General features: G+C 37.9%; 1 pseudogene; it reads right to left on the reverse strand.

Moving 5' to 3' along the window:
- Positions 1 to 1,315: 1,315 nt before the first annotated feature.
- Positions 1,316 to 1,951, reverse strand: LOC149999443 (high mobility group protein B2 pseudogene; annotated as a pseudogene).
- Positions 1,952 to 14,951: the final 13,000 nt, after the last annotated feature.

The raw sequence follows: 14,951 nt of genomic DNA on the forward strand, positions 1-14,951 counted from the left end.
TGTCACTGGTATTTTAATAAGGATTGTGTTGAATCTGTAAATTGCTTTGAGTAGTATAAACATTTTAATGATGTTGATTCTTCCCATCCATGAACATGAAATTTGCTTCCATTTATTTGTATCTTCCTTAATTTCTTTCTTCAGAGATATGTAGTTTTTCGAGTACATACAGGTATTTTATTTCTTTGGTTAAGTTTATTCCTAGGTACTTTATTTTTCTTGTTTCTATAATAAATGGGATTTTTTTTTTTTTTTTTAGATTCTATCTCTGACATTTTATTGTTGGTATACAGAAATGCCTTCGATTTTTGAATATTGACTTTGTACCCTGCTATTTTGCCAAATTCACTTATTATGTTGAGTAGTTTTTTAGTGGCATCTATAGGGTTTTCTATGTACACTATCATGTAGTCTGCAAATAATGACAGTTTTACTTCCTCTTTTCCATTTTGGATGTCTTTTATTTCTTTTTCTTGTCTGATTGCTGTGGCTAGAACCTCCAACACTATATTGAATAAGAGTGGAAAGAGTGAACATCCTTGTCTTGTTCTTGATCTCAGTGGGAATTCTCTCAGTTTTTGTACATTGAGTATGATGTTGGCTTCAGGTTTCTCATATATAGCCTTTATTATGTTGAGGTATGCTAGGTCTATTCTCATTTTGCTGAGAGTATTCATCATAAATGGGTGTTGTACTTTATCAAATGCTTTTTTAGCATCTATGGATAAGATCATGTGGTTTTCGTCTTTCATTTTGTTTATGTGGTGTATTACATTTATTGATTTGTGAATATTAAACCATCCTTGCATCCCTGGGATGAATCCCACTTGATCATGGTGCATTATCTTTTTAATGTGTTTCTGGATCCTGTTAGTCAATATTTTGTTGAGGATTTTAGCATCTATGTTCATCAGTGATATTGGCCTGTAGTTTTCTTTTTCTTTTTAATATACATAATTTTATTACAATTTAAAAAAATGCAACATTCTAAAAAACACAAAATTTACTATTGATACTAATTGCTGAGTTTGCTGTGCTACCATACACAAGTCAAGAAACTAAAGAAACCATTAAATATTTAGAAACATTAATATCCAAAGCCTTAAAATCTAACGTATGTAATAGCCCCTCGAAAAGCTACAACCTGCATTTTGAAAAAAGTATTTTCTCTACAAAGATTCTTACCAGCTATACAAAAATCTGTACAGTTATTATACTGAAGCTAATATTGAGCTGCACTTGAATTCACATTCTTAGCAAAACAATTGCCTGAGCATTCACACATACTCCACACACATCCTTACAGGATAGCTTTTTATTCTTCATCTTCATCCTCATCCTCATCCTCTTCCTCTTCTTCCTCCTCCTCATCTTCTGATTCGTTCTTCTTCTTTGAGCCTGTTGGCCTGCCAGGACCCTTCTCTCCCACTTCACTTTTGCCCTTGGCATGGTATGCAGCAATATCCTTTTCATACTTCTCCTTCAGCTTAGCTGCTATCTGTTCATATGGTTGCTTATCTTTGGCTGACTGTTCAGACCACATTTCACCCAATTTTTTTGCAGTATCCCCAATGGATAAACCAGGGTGTTCACTTTTGATCTTTGGGCAATGTTCAGAGCAAAAAAGGAAGCAGGCAGATGGAGGACTTTTAGGAGCATTGGGATCTTTTTTCTTTCCTTTCTTATCACCTTTGGGAGGAACATAATTTTTCATCTCCCTGTCATAGCGAGCTTTGTCACTCTTTGCCATATCTTCGAATTTTGACTTTTCCTTCGCAGACATGGTCTTCCATCTCTCCGAACATTTCTTGGAGAATTCAGAAAAGTTCACAGAAGAGTCTGGGTGTTTCTTCTTGTGCTCTTCCCAGCACGTCTCCACGAAGAAGGCATACGAGGACATCTTGCCTCTCAGCTTGTTGAGATCTCCTTTAGCCATGGTGACAGACAGCGTCGAGATGCTTTCCTTGCTAAGCTCCAATGTGAACTGGTTTTTCGCTTACCCAATCCTCAGGCTGTTGTTTTGTCTGGCATGTAGTTTTCTTTCTTTGTTGTGTCTTGACCTGGTTTTGGAATTAGGGTAATACTGGCTTCATAGAAAGAGTTTGGGAGTTTTCCCTCTCCTTGGATTTTTTGGAATACTTTGAGAAGGGTAGGCATTAGTTCTTCCCTAAATATTTTGTAAAATTCACCTGTGAAGCCATCTAGTCCAGGGCTTTTGTGTGCCAGGAGTTTTTTGATTACTGTTTCAATTTCACTCTTTGTTATCAATCTATTCAGGCTTTCTACTTCTTCTTGATTCAGTTTTGGAAGATTATATGTTTCTAGAAGTTTGTCCATTTCACTTAGGTTGTCATGTTTCTTGCCATACAGTTGTTTGTAGTAATTTCTTACAGGCTTTCTATTTCTTTGATATTGGTCGTGATTTCTCCTCTTTTATTTCTGATTTTGTTTATTTGGGTCTTCTCTCTCTTTTTCTTGATGAGCCTGGCTAAAGGCTTGTTGATTTTGTTTATCTTTTCAAAGAACCAGCTCCTACTCTTGTTGATCTTTTGAATTGTATGTTTAGTCTCTGTGTCATTTAATTCTGCTCTGATCTTGATGATTTCCTTCCTTCTACTCACCCTGGGCTTTGTTTGTTGTTGTTCTAGTTCTTGTAGATGTAGGGTTAGATATTTTATTTGGGATTCTTCTGTTGTTTTCAAGTATGCCTGTATTGCTATGAAATTTCCTCTAAGGATTGCTTTTGCTGTGTCCCATAGGTTTTGGGTTGTTGTGTGTTCATTATCATTATTTTCCAGAAAATTCTTGATTTCTTCCTTGATGTTATTGTTAACTCATTCATTATTTAATATTATGTTATTCATTCTCTATGAGTTTGAATGTCTTTGAGTTTTTTCCTTGAGGTTGAATTCTAGTTTCAAGTCATTGTGATCTGAGAAGATGCTTGATATAATTTCAATTTTCTTGAATTATTGAGGCTTGTTTTTTGTCCTACCATGTGGTCTATCTTTGAAAATGTCCCATGTGCACTTGAAAAGAATGTATATTTTGCTTCTTTGGGGTGAAAAGTTCTATATATATCAATTAGGTCCATTTGATCTAGTGTGTTGTTCAATGCCTCAATATCCTTGGTGTTTCTTTGCTTTGAAGATCTGTCTATCGTTGAAAGTGGGGTGTTAAATTCCCCTACTATGAATATGTTGCTATTGATATCCTTCTTGTAGTCTTCTATTAATTTCCTTATATATTTGGGTTCTCCTATGTTGGGTGCATATATGTTTACCAGGGTTATATCTTCTTGATGGATTTTTACCTTAAGTATTATGAAATGTTCTTCTTTGTCTCCTTTTATGGCCTTTGCTGTGAAATCTGTTTTGTCTGATATAAGTATTGCTCCCTCAGCTTTTTTTTTTTCATGTCCATTTGCTTGGAATACTTTTTTTTCCATCCCTTCACTTTCACTCTGTGTAAATCTTTTGTTTTGAGGTGTGTCTCTTGTAGACAGTATATGTGGGTCATGTTTTCGTATCCATCTGCTACCCTATGTCTTCTGATTGGAGCACTTAACCCATTTACACTTAAGGTTATTATTGGCAGGTATTTATTCATTTCCCTTTGTACCTGTGTTCCTTTCCCTCTCTCCTTTTCTTCTTTTTCTTAAAGCATTCCCTTAAGCATGTCTTGCAATGGTGGTTTGATGGAGATGTATTCTTTTAGTAATTTTTTTGTCTGGGAAACTCCTTATTTCACCTGATTTTTTGAATGAGAGACTTGCTGGGTAGAGTATTCTTGGTTGTAGGCCTTTGTTTTTCATTGCTTGAAATATTTTTTGCCATTCCCCTCTGGCTTGTAGTGTTTCTGTTGAGAAATCTGAAGACAGCCTTATTGGAGCCCCTTTATACATTATTAGCTATTTCTCTCTTGCTGCTTTTAGTATTCTTTCTTGGTCTTTGAATGTTGCCATTTTAATTATGATGTGCCTTGGAGTGGGGCTTTTTGGGTTCATCTTCATTGGGACCCTCTGTGCTTCCTGGACTTGCATGACTTTTTCTCTCATCAAGTTAGGAACATTTTCTATTATTACTTTTTCATCCAGGTTTTCTATCCCTTGTTCCTCTTCTCCTTCTTGTATCCCTATGATTCTAATATTGTTTCATCTCATGTTGTCTTGCAGTTCTCTTATACCCTCTTCATTTTTTTTAAATTTTTCAAAATTTTGTTGTATTATCTGGGAATTTTTTTCTACATTGTCCTCTAACTCACTGATCTGATCTTCTGCTTCATTTAGCCTGCTTTTGATTGATTCTACTGTGTTCTTCAGTTCAGAAATTGTATTCTTCATTTATTCCTGGTTCTTATTGATAGTTTCTATGTCCTTTTTTATGCAGGTGTAGTTCTCCATAAGTTCCTTGTAGCTTCCCTGGAGTTCTTGGTAGTTTCCCTGAAGTTCATTGTAGTTTCCTCTGAGTTTGTCATGTTCATTGAGTTTCCATATTCAATTCAATTCTTTTGAATTCCATGTCTGATAGTTGGCTTATGTCTGTTCCATCTGTCTCTCTTTCTGGGGATTCCTCTTTTCCTTTCCTTGGGAGGTTGTTTCTGTGTCTCCCCATGTCGTAGGCTTCTTGTTTGTTTTTTCTTGGATTTGTCTGCTTTGAGTTCCTTCTTTCGTGGTATGAGATTCTGTATAGGAGACCTGGGGGATTCAGTGGTGCAGTTTCTTTGATCTCCTGAGCTTGATGCTCTTGGGATGCCCTTTATGTCATTTCTTTAAGCTGTCTGGTTATATTTCAGTTACTCTTTGGTGGAATCTTCTCTCTGGCTAGTTGATTGAGCATCACTCTGCCCACCTTGTCTTGAGTTCTTTAGTGGAGATGCTGTTAAAACATAAACACACAACCCAGGCAAGAAACCCACACCCTCAATAATATCCCCCACCCACAATCACACTATCATTAGCAAATGAGTCAGTATTAATATAGATGTAAAGAGGGTAAGACTACTACACTATATGAATAACTAATAAGAGTTGTTTTAACTGATAGAGAGATGATTTTTTGAGAGGAAAGATGGTAGAATAATAGTAGTAGAAGTAGGGTCAAGGCTATGCAAGATAGTAAGTAGTATTTACACTGTGTGTTGAAAAGGGGAGGGAAGAATGTAGAATGAAGTGAGAAAGTGGAAGTATATAGTATTAGGTTAATATAAGAGTTATATGCTATATATTTAGTGTGAGAGGAAAGATAAACAAAACATAAAAACAAAAATAAATTAAAGAAGAAGAATAGGAGGGAGAGAAGGTAGGGAACAGATTAAAGAAAGATTTTTTTCTCCAGTACAACCTTTGGGCACTGTCTTCTTTTTCTGGATCTGCACCTGGTCAAAATTCCATGGGTTTCAAATCTTCTTTTCTGGCTGGCTGGCTGTGAGGGGATCTAGCTGAATTCTGGGGCTGCTATATTCCCACTCATGGGCCTGCTGCAGCTTCCTGCTGTGAGTCACCCTGAGTTGGGTCTCTCCCCACTTGTCCTGCGGCACCCTCCAGCAATCCTCAGGCTTGTCTAGCAATGTTGTTCTTCTGGCAAGCCAGTGCACAAGCCCCTAGTCTCTGCCCAGCCTTGGGTCCTATCTCTGCTTCTTCTCCAAAAAAGGCACTGTGTTGCCTCCCAGCTATAGCACCAGTTTGCATTCCTGGCTCGCAGTGCTTTATTGTGTGCCTGTGCATACCTCTTGCCTGTCTGGGTCTGTGTTTCCACCGCACCTTTTCTGCATGGGCCCCTCTCCATGGCTCAGTTCTGCTTTTTTGTTTGGTGGAGCCGTGATGTGCGTGCCCAGGGCACAGGGTTGCCAGCCCAGCGTTGCAAGCCCAGGGAGTCCCCACCTAGACTCAGTTCATACAGTTTCTCACAGTGCTGGTTATTCACTATCTTCCCATGCCTCCGGCTGTTTCAACGAAACCTTCTCAATGACTCCCTTCAGGACTTTGCTGGTCCTAGTGCCTATGGCAGAGGGTAGTTTCTGAGCAAATCCTGGCTAATGGGTCAGTCTGCAGCTGCCCCTTTCAGGTACGGTGCGGCAGAGGTGCAGGGCTGGGGGTCCCAGTGACTCTGTTTTGAGAGCACGGGCGAGCTTTCTGCCCTTTCACACCACTCCCATACTCTGTTCCCTGTTCCCACTATCTGAAATTTGCACTCACTCACTCCTCTCCGTGTTTGAACTCCAAGTTCTTCCGCGATGGGAGCAAGCAGACAACACTGCTACCTAGTCCGCAGCCATCTTCTCTCCATTCACCTCTGCAAGCATCCTTATCATCAGTGTTTTGAACTCTGCATCTGATAGGCTGGTTATCTCCATTTTATTTAGTTATTACAATAGTAATAACAACAAATACTTATTATGCTTATTTGATTTACAGACACCTATATTCACCTATTCCAGTAATCTGATATAGTCGTTATTATTAGCCCCATTCTATGCATGAAGAAATAAGCGAAGAAAGGTTAAAAACCACACACTGTGGTAGACAATTTCTAAGATTTCCCCCAAGATTCCCTCTTCCTGATACATCCACCCTGCCTGATGTTCTCCCTTTCAGAGTAAGCAGAACTTGTGGCTATGATGAACTGTCACTCCCACAATCATGGTGGGCTATGTGGCAGAATAGATTTTGCAGATATATTAAGGTCCCTAATCAGCTGACTTCAAGTAAATCAGAAAGGAGGTTATCCTCTGTGGGCCTGACTTAGTCAGATAAACCCTTAGGAGGGGCTGGGCTCTTCCAGAAAGATGGGGATGGAACTGTGCAAGGGTTTATGAAGGAGGATTTGATGATATCAACATAGCAAGGACTTGATCATAGCTTCTAGATGCTAAGAGCATTGCTTGTCAACAGTTAGCAAGAAAACAAGGACCTCAAACAAGCCACAAGGAACAGAATCCTGCCAACAACTGAATGAACCTTGGAAGAGGACCCTGCACTCCAAATTAGAATCCAGCACCAGCCAACACTTTGACTTCAGCCTGTGAGACCATGAGCAGAGGACCCAATCATACCATGCCCAGAACTTCGGACCTGCAAAACTGTGAAATAACAAGAGACTCTTTCAGGCTGCTAAGTTTGTGAAATTTGATATGCAGTGATAGAAAATTAATATAGCTACTAACTTGCAAAGCCAACATTCTAACTTGGATCTGTCCAACACTAGAACCTTTGCTCTTTTTCACATGGGCACTTAGTACTTTACTCTCTTGCACATTCATTCCCTACATAGTTCCTGTTCTAAATCTTCTTTGGTTATGGATTCAAGATTAAATGTAGGCAAAATGTGATTCAAAGCCAATTCACTGGGCTTTGAGTTCCTTGTAGCAACCTAAGGAAATAAAAGTGGGAGCCAGCACTTGGCTGGTTCAGGCTGATGTGGTAAGGAAGAGTAGGACTGGAGAATTTGTGAACACCCCCATCCCTGGTATCAATTGTATGATGCTAAATCAGAGTTAACATCTCAGGCTAAAGTCACTACACTTGCAGAATCATGTGCAAACCATAGCTGATATGAACGTCAGCTTTGGTTTGTCATTGAGCAATTTGTTTAAGTTTGTCACCCTGTTTCTTTATACCATAGCTGATTAGTTAGACCTAATTTATCCCTACCTGACCAAATAAAGATTCTCTAAGAGAGATAGAATTGAAATGCAAGCAAGAAAGCCAATGTTCTGGAATGCTCCACCAGGGCTCCATTTTGTGGGGCCATGAGATAAAATCCAGTATGGGTTTAAGAACTCTAAGAAGAGAGGGGACCTGTGCTTTGCCTTGCTGGATATAGCAAGACAAATTTTCTGGGTAATATGGCAGAGGGGCAGGAGAGCAGGCACAGCTGCATCTGGGTGTCCAGACAGAGAAGTCAGATGTAGATTTCCATATGTTCCAGTGAGACGTGAGAAGAACCCCATGACTCCTACATAACCCACAAGAAACATAGACATCCCTGAGACAGATCTTGGGTGATATTTGGAGAGTGATCTATGATTTGTGTAGATTAGGAACCAGAAACCAGATAAGAGTAAGGTGTCTCTCCATGTAACAGCATAGGCAGATGAGGTACAAGGACCAGATACTCTGTATCTCTCCCCCACAAATGACACACCCTCTGGCATTCTGGAGCCCCCTGGAGTATAGACAAAATTCTAGGAATTTGGTGACAAAAGAGACCCTAAAATAATTGTATGTACATATAGTTATAATTATATATACTATATAAAATAGTTTTATAATCATAACTCTACTTTAGGGTTATATTTACCTGTATTTTCCTTCATCCAATGGGATAGATGCTCAATACAGAAGCTACATTTTGTGGCACAACAATGAAGAAAATTATACCTCCTGAAAACCTCTGTTTGGGGCCTATATTTGTGTAACAATGAATTGGAGTCAGCATTGTCATATTAACCACCATCAACACCATGCCTATGGGAAATTGGGACCCACAGAGGCAGTGATCTGTCCCAGGTCATATAATAAATTAATGGCTTAACACCTCAGTAAATGCTAGACTTTTAACTGGTCTTTGTTACGGCTCATGTTGAAATAATATTTACCTCTAACATCCAGAAAAGTGAAGGCTCGGCTTTATTCTAACTCAGGTTTGTAGACTGTTATTCCTGGTTTATACTTGTACTGATGCCTCTTAACCTAGGGAAACCAGTTGCTGAAAAGTAATGGATAAACAGTGGTTATCGGCTTGATTGGTGGTGTTCTGAAAATAAATGCTTAAGACCTGATGCTTATAAAAATTGGCAAATCCTAAGCAGTGTCCAGAAGAGTCTTGAAGAAAAATGGATGGAACCTGTTTAACTTTAGCAGAACAGCCAATGTGAAAAAATATTTGCGTTTCTGAAGTCTCGAGCGTTTCCTGCCATGCTGGGCAGACCTCTCAGCATCCTTCTCCCAGAGCCCGGAATGTTAGAACACCATTTCAATCCTTGAAGTAAGCTGATATTCTCACCTCATAAAAATACCTCTGCACGTTCACCTGACAAGGAAAAGAAAATAGTGACGTTTTCTGATGACTTTTATGAAGAATCCCAGCACTATCTTTCAAAGGGAAGTGATGGGAAAGCCCTCATTTCCGGATGCTTGGCGATGAAAAGGGAGGTAGGAAATTATCTTTAATTCCTACAACTGTGTCTTATTTTCAGGAAAGTATCAAATACTGTGTATACATATGAACAGACCTCAATATTTTAAAACAGTAACTCTAGGTTTGGGTTTTGTCGATTTCTGTTCTGCCTGCAGAATATCTGGATGCGAAGATTTCAGCGGGAGTTAGATTGACTCTTGGATCTCAATTAACTACCTTGAATTTTCTATCTGTCTCATTTTAAATCTAATGAAGGATGTCAGATTTTAAGACTGTGTTTGGAATATCTCTGTTCTGACACTGCTGGCCTTATGAAAACCCTCCATCGAAGTTGCTATTCTTTCTCCTCTATTGAAATTAATATTTGCAACTTGAAAGCCCAACATTAGCACTGAATATTTTAAACATTTTATAGCCCTTCAGCCGTTCTGTAGTGCCAGTTTGTTTTCCATTCCCCTTGACGTCTCACAATGCTAAGTGCCCAGTGATAGCCTGTAGAGGTTTCACCATAATCCACCTTTATCCATTAACAGACACTCAATCACTAAAGTGCTTACTAGACTAAACATATTTATCCAACCAAATCACACTTTACAATGCAAATCTGCCAATCAGACCCTGGCTATTAACAAGAAACTGCTTTAAGGGGATTTTGGTGTTTGTGCTGTGAAGAGCCTGCTTACCTCCAACAAACCACTAAACCAAATTAACATAGCTGTATCCTCATAAAAGAAACCAGATATCCTGTTGTGAAAATAGAGCGCTTGGTGGGACAGGCCTCCTTTGATGGCTAACAGTGTGGCAGACAGGGCTTCAGACTTCAAATCTGGCTACCACGAAGTCATTACGAAACTTCCAGCATCAGGCTTTTGATAACTTTAAAAGCAAAATAAAAATGTAACATTGGGGTAACTTAGTAAGTCGTCAATGTACTCAGTTACTATTATAATTGCAATAAGTGCTGTAATTGTTGGATAAGGCTCCTTAATTCTAATTGCTCCTTTAACCAAGATCATGTTGTAAAAGTGCTTGCATTAGTCAAAAATAAAATCCAAGAGACACAAATGTGGTAGTAATAATAATTCTTTTTATTGGCTTGGCAGAGAGGAAGAGAACAAAGCTTTAAAAACTTCAAAGTTCTGACAAAAAAATCAGAATTGGAGAAACTCATATACTCTTTGCCCCTTTATTAGACCAATACTTACTAAGTGCCATCACCACAAGTAAAGGGGTTGACAACACTTTTTTCCCCTAGTCTGTGGGAAAGTTATGCCATCCATGTTGTCATACTAATTTAAGATTTCTGTCACAAACTACATAACACAGCCCTGTATATCCTCACTCAGAACGCTTAATCGCCTCAGACTTATTGGTATTATACCTCCTTTAAATACCAATATTTTAAGGCAGCTTTGACACTTGGTAGGGTTTGAGGTAATTTTTTTCCCCCACTTAGCTAGCAAGAGAAGAAAGGTAGAATTTACTCAGAGTTAAGCTACAGACACAAAGTAAATAGTAATTCATAAAATAATAGGCCATTATACTGCACAGAAAAAGAAAGCTACTGTATCTCAACTCCACACTTCTGGAACTCAAATGAAATATGAATTTCCAGTCTTTACTGTTTATCAAAACTAATGAGCACTTTCTTATTTTAGTAGACTTTATAGGCACTTCTGGGGAAAATATTATGTGCAGCTAGAACAAGTTTCATTGGGAGGCCACTCTTCACTCTGGAATAACTTCCAAAGCGAATAAACCACAATATGCGTTTTCCCAAAGATTAGCAGAATGTCAGTAGTTTGCTAGGAATAATTTGGAAGCATGGGTATATTCCTGAAATAGGAGTAATAATGAAAATTCTTGCATATCTATGTATTTAATCTTTCTTTATTACTTTATAGGTATGCATTAAGAAAGAGTTGCTAGATGAATCATGACCTATTTGGGGCCAGATTTTTGCTGTAAAATATGTGTGAAAATAGTCCTGATGGTCTGCTTAGTGGAAAAAAAGCTGAAATAAGAACAAATGTCAATGTTTTTGTATATGTGTTAAGACGTGTAATTTTTGACATTTGAAGCAATCATACGAACATCCTGTAATTATGTAAAAATCCCATTAATGTTATTGTGTAGCAACTAATATTTTTGTAAAATTACCTGCATTATATTTATGAAAATAAACTGGGTTTTAGATCTGAACATAATAAACATGTTTCAGGGATGGCATGGAGTAGTGAAAATACTCAGTAAAATCATATTGAATAACAATATTGGAATGTTTAGTCTTTACTTTAAGACCTTAATTGAGCTATCATGAAGAACAACATTTACAAACATAATTATAATGCTGCAATTTTTCTTGCAGGAGGTGGCTTTTTAATTTCATTTTTTAATAGAAATGTTAACCATTCACTATTTTATGTTGGATTTTCAAACTGCATTTTTCTAGCAACCTCCAATAAAAGTAAGGATAAGTCCCTTAGAACAAAGATTTAAAAACTTCAAAGTTCTGACAAAATTAAATCAAAATTGAAGAAACTCATATACTCTTTGCCTGTTTATTAGACCAATACTTACTAAGTGTCATCACCACAAGTAAAGGGGTTGACAACACTTTTTCCCCTAGTCTGGGAGAAAGTTATGTCATCCATGTTGCCATACTAATTTAAGATTTCTGTTGCAAACTACATAACACAGCCCTGTGTATCTTCACATAGAGAGCTTAACTGCCACAGACTTAAACTGATATTATACCTCCTTTAAATACTAATATTTTAAGGTAGCTTTGGCACTTGGTAATAATGTTATAATACTGTTATAAACAATAACACTTATAGATATTATAAGTAACAGCATTTATTGATATAGATATTATAGGAAAGATAGAAGAAACAAGAAACATAGTCCACCTTAAAGGTGCTCATGACATAGAAATATGAAGAGTTTTATCAAATTTTTCCAAGATATACACAAACAATGTCTGCAGGATTTACTGTAAAGGCAAGAGAGAAGTAGAGGTTTCCAGCATTGGATTGTAAATTCTTCCTGAGAATGACTGTCATTTTCATGTCTTAATATCATTAGTGCCTGACATTGTACAAGTAGGAGATCAATAAATGTTTGTTGTCTAAATGAATAAAAGACTTCCCAGAAAAGAAGTTTGACAATAGAGTCTGACGGAAGGAGACTCATGGAACAAGAATTCCCCCACCCAGGCCACTGAAAGGCCAAGGCCACAGGGAGAGCTAAGAACAGAAGGGGCACTTGGATGAGGGGCACAATTTGAATACTACATGTCCTCCCAGCTTTTACTCCAAGGGAGGGTAGACAAATAGCACCTTTTTTAAAAGTCAAATTTAGAATGGCTCAGTATTTTTGAAAATACCAAAGACTCTTCTCTAGTGTCCGTTGTTGCATAGAAAGCTGGGCCATCATGTACAATCAACCTTGGAAGAGGCATAGTTTTCATTTAGTTCACCTCCCAGTTGGCATAAGAGTTTCTTCTGCAGCATCCCCACTACAGATCTAATAAAAAAATAACTTGTTTTTGTAGAATAATTTTCAGATGTAAGGTCTTGTTTTATTATCTCACAATCCAGGAAAATGGTCCCTTTGAAGATGCTCAGGATCTGAGATGTAAATCCACTGGGAAAATCATCAAAGCAACCAATTACAATTGGTCTCATCAGTTCTATGTTTCTAAATAGAACATTATCAATCATCATCCCTAAACACCATGCAAGTGGAAATATCAGTAGAATTTTTAAAAATTATATTAACTGTTTTTCTTTCTGTCTCTTGTTCCCATAAATGTCACCTCAAATCCAAATTTAAATAGCTAGATCATTTAGTGCTCACAGTTTCAGGAATGTGACAGAGCTAAAATATTTTTGGCTTTAGTTTATGAAAGTTTAAGCCATACGAGGTAGAGAGAAAATTTGAGGTATAGTCAAAAAGTTTAAAGATTTGAGGAATAAGAGATTTTACTCCCAAACCAGAAAGCATTTCTCTGGACTGGAGTGTGGGGAGACAGAAGAAAGGGAAGTGTTGTGAGAAGAAAATTTGGTGGGTCCTGGGGGGAGGAGCCCTGTGCCCTAGATCTAATTAGCTCCACAGGGATTAGTAAAAAACTCCAGATAGCTTTGTGGGCTTTGGGAGCAAAAGGGACTCACAGAACTCCAGGAGGCACCAGGACCCCAGAGGGGGACAAGCTGCAAGTGGGTCTGGAAGAGACGTACAAGACTACAGAGAGCCTCACAGATTCCCAAGGGACAGGCTGACCAACATGGCAGCACGAGGTGAAGAGACCCCAGGGTTTGAGAGGCCATATGGAGAGGGATGAAGACCACCTCATTTGGAACGATGGTCAATGCTGCAATGGATATTTGACATCAAAGAGAAGATGGCACCCCATCCTCCGGCCTTGGCATTATGAGCTCACTTAATCTTGAAAAATGATGGGTGCTTTCCCCAGCTGACTGAGATTTGGTTAATGGCACCAGATAAAGTGAGGAAGTGAAATATAATTTGTGCCGAGTTATGGAATGGAAAACACACACAATGTTATAATGCCTGTCAAGTGTGAAATAGTAGATTGGAATTGACACCATCTACATATAATTAGTGTTTCTAAAACTACAAAACTGATGTATGCATCTGGCAAAACAAAGAAAAATATTCACCCACCTCCTTCCAAAAAAGCCCCGAAGCCTAGAAATTCAAAAATGTATGAAGCATAATATGAACGTTCTCTGTTTCCTCTTATCCAAACAACTTACACATGAATACTGGTTCTGCTCCACACAGATAAGAACTGTTGATGAGCATTTTTCAAACTTTTAGAGGTCAGTAGATAATAGGCATTCTCATGTAATGTTAAAAAAAGCAGAAGGAAAGAAAATTTCTCCTTTCACCAGGTTAATTTTCATGTTAAGATTTTATCTTTATTTTAAACAAACTATGAAACCTACCAAGTTCCCTCATCATAATTTGTCTTATGTCGTTGCAGAACCCTGACCAGGAGTGCTGTGGAATTTTTGTTCTGTCACCTACTCAGCTCCAATGATACATGAAGTTACAGAAAAAAATTTTTTTGGGGGGGGGGACACTGCCCTTAGTGCACAGGTTATGTTCATTCAGCAAGGGGACATTCAGTGCTGTTCCATGGCAGAGAAATTATGTTAGGGTCAAATAAACCATGGGCTCTGGTACAAAAGACAATCAAAAGGGAACTGGATCAGAGCTAGGGAGACAGTTCCTCCCAACTGCCTAGATTTTATCTTTTTTCTTGGAAGAATTTACTATGTCTTTAATCCTTGGATTTTGGTGGAGTTTGAAAATGAGAAAAAGATAACATGAGGCTATAAATTGATTCTGTTTACAGTTATAGCAAGTAAAGAATTTTTCACTTATTTTTCCTTGGAGAAATAATATACCTATCAGTGTAGACATCTATTTTGAAGGAATTTTGCAAATATATGGCAGGTAGATTACTTCTATTTCACAATTATTAATAATAATGGTAATTTTATTTTATTAAATAAGAATTTTTGAAAATGGTTGGCTCACTGGAAATATGGAGGGCTTCCCGCTTTCATTAAAGGCTTTATCTTCTCTTATCACCCAAGGCATTCAGATTAAAGTTAAAAATTCAATTCTTTAGTTGTGCTAGACATAGTTCAAGCGCTCAATAGCCACATGTGGCTACAGGTTATTGTTAGGATATAGCACATACAGAATATTTCCATTATCACAGAAAGTCCTATTATACAGCTATGGAGATACAGCAAGAGGGGAGAAAATCTGAAA

Source organism: Furipterus horrens, unplaced genomic scaffold (genome assembly GCF_987537825.1).
Source record: "Furipterus horrens unplaced genomic scaffold, mFurHor1.1.pri manual_scaffold_10, whole genome shotgun sequence".
NCBI classification, from domain to species: Eukaryota; Metazoa; Chordata; class Mammalia; order Chiroptera; family Furipteridae; genus Furipterus; species Furipterus horrens.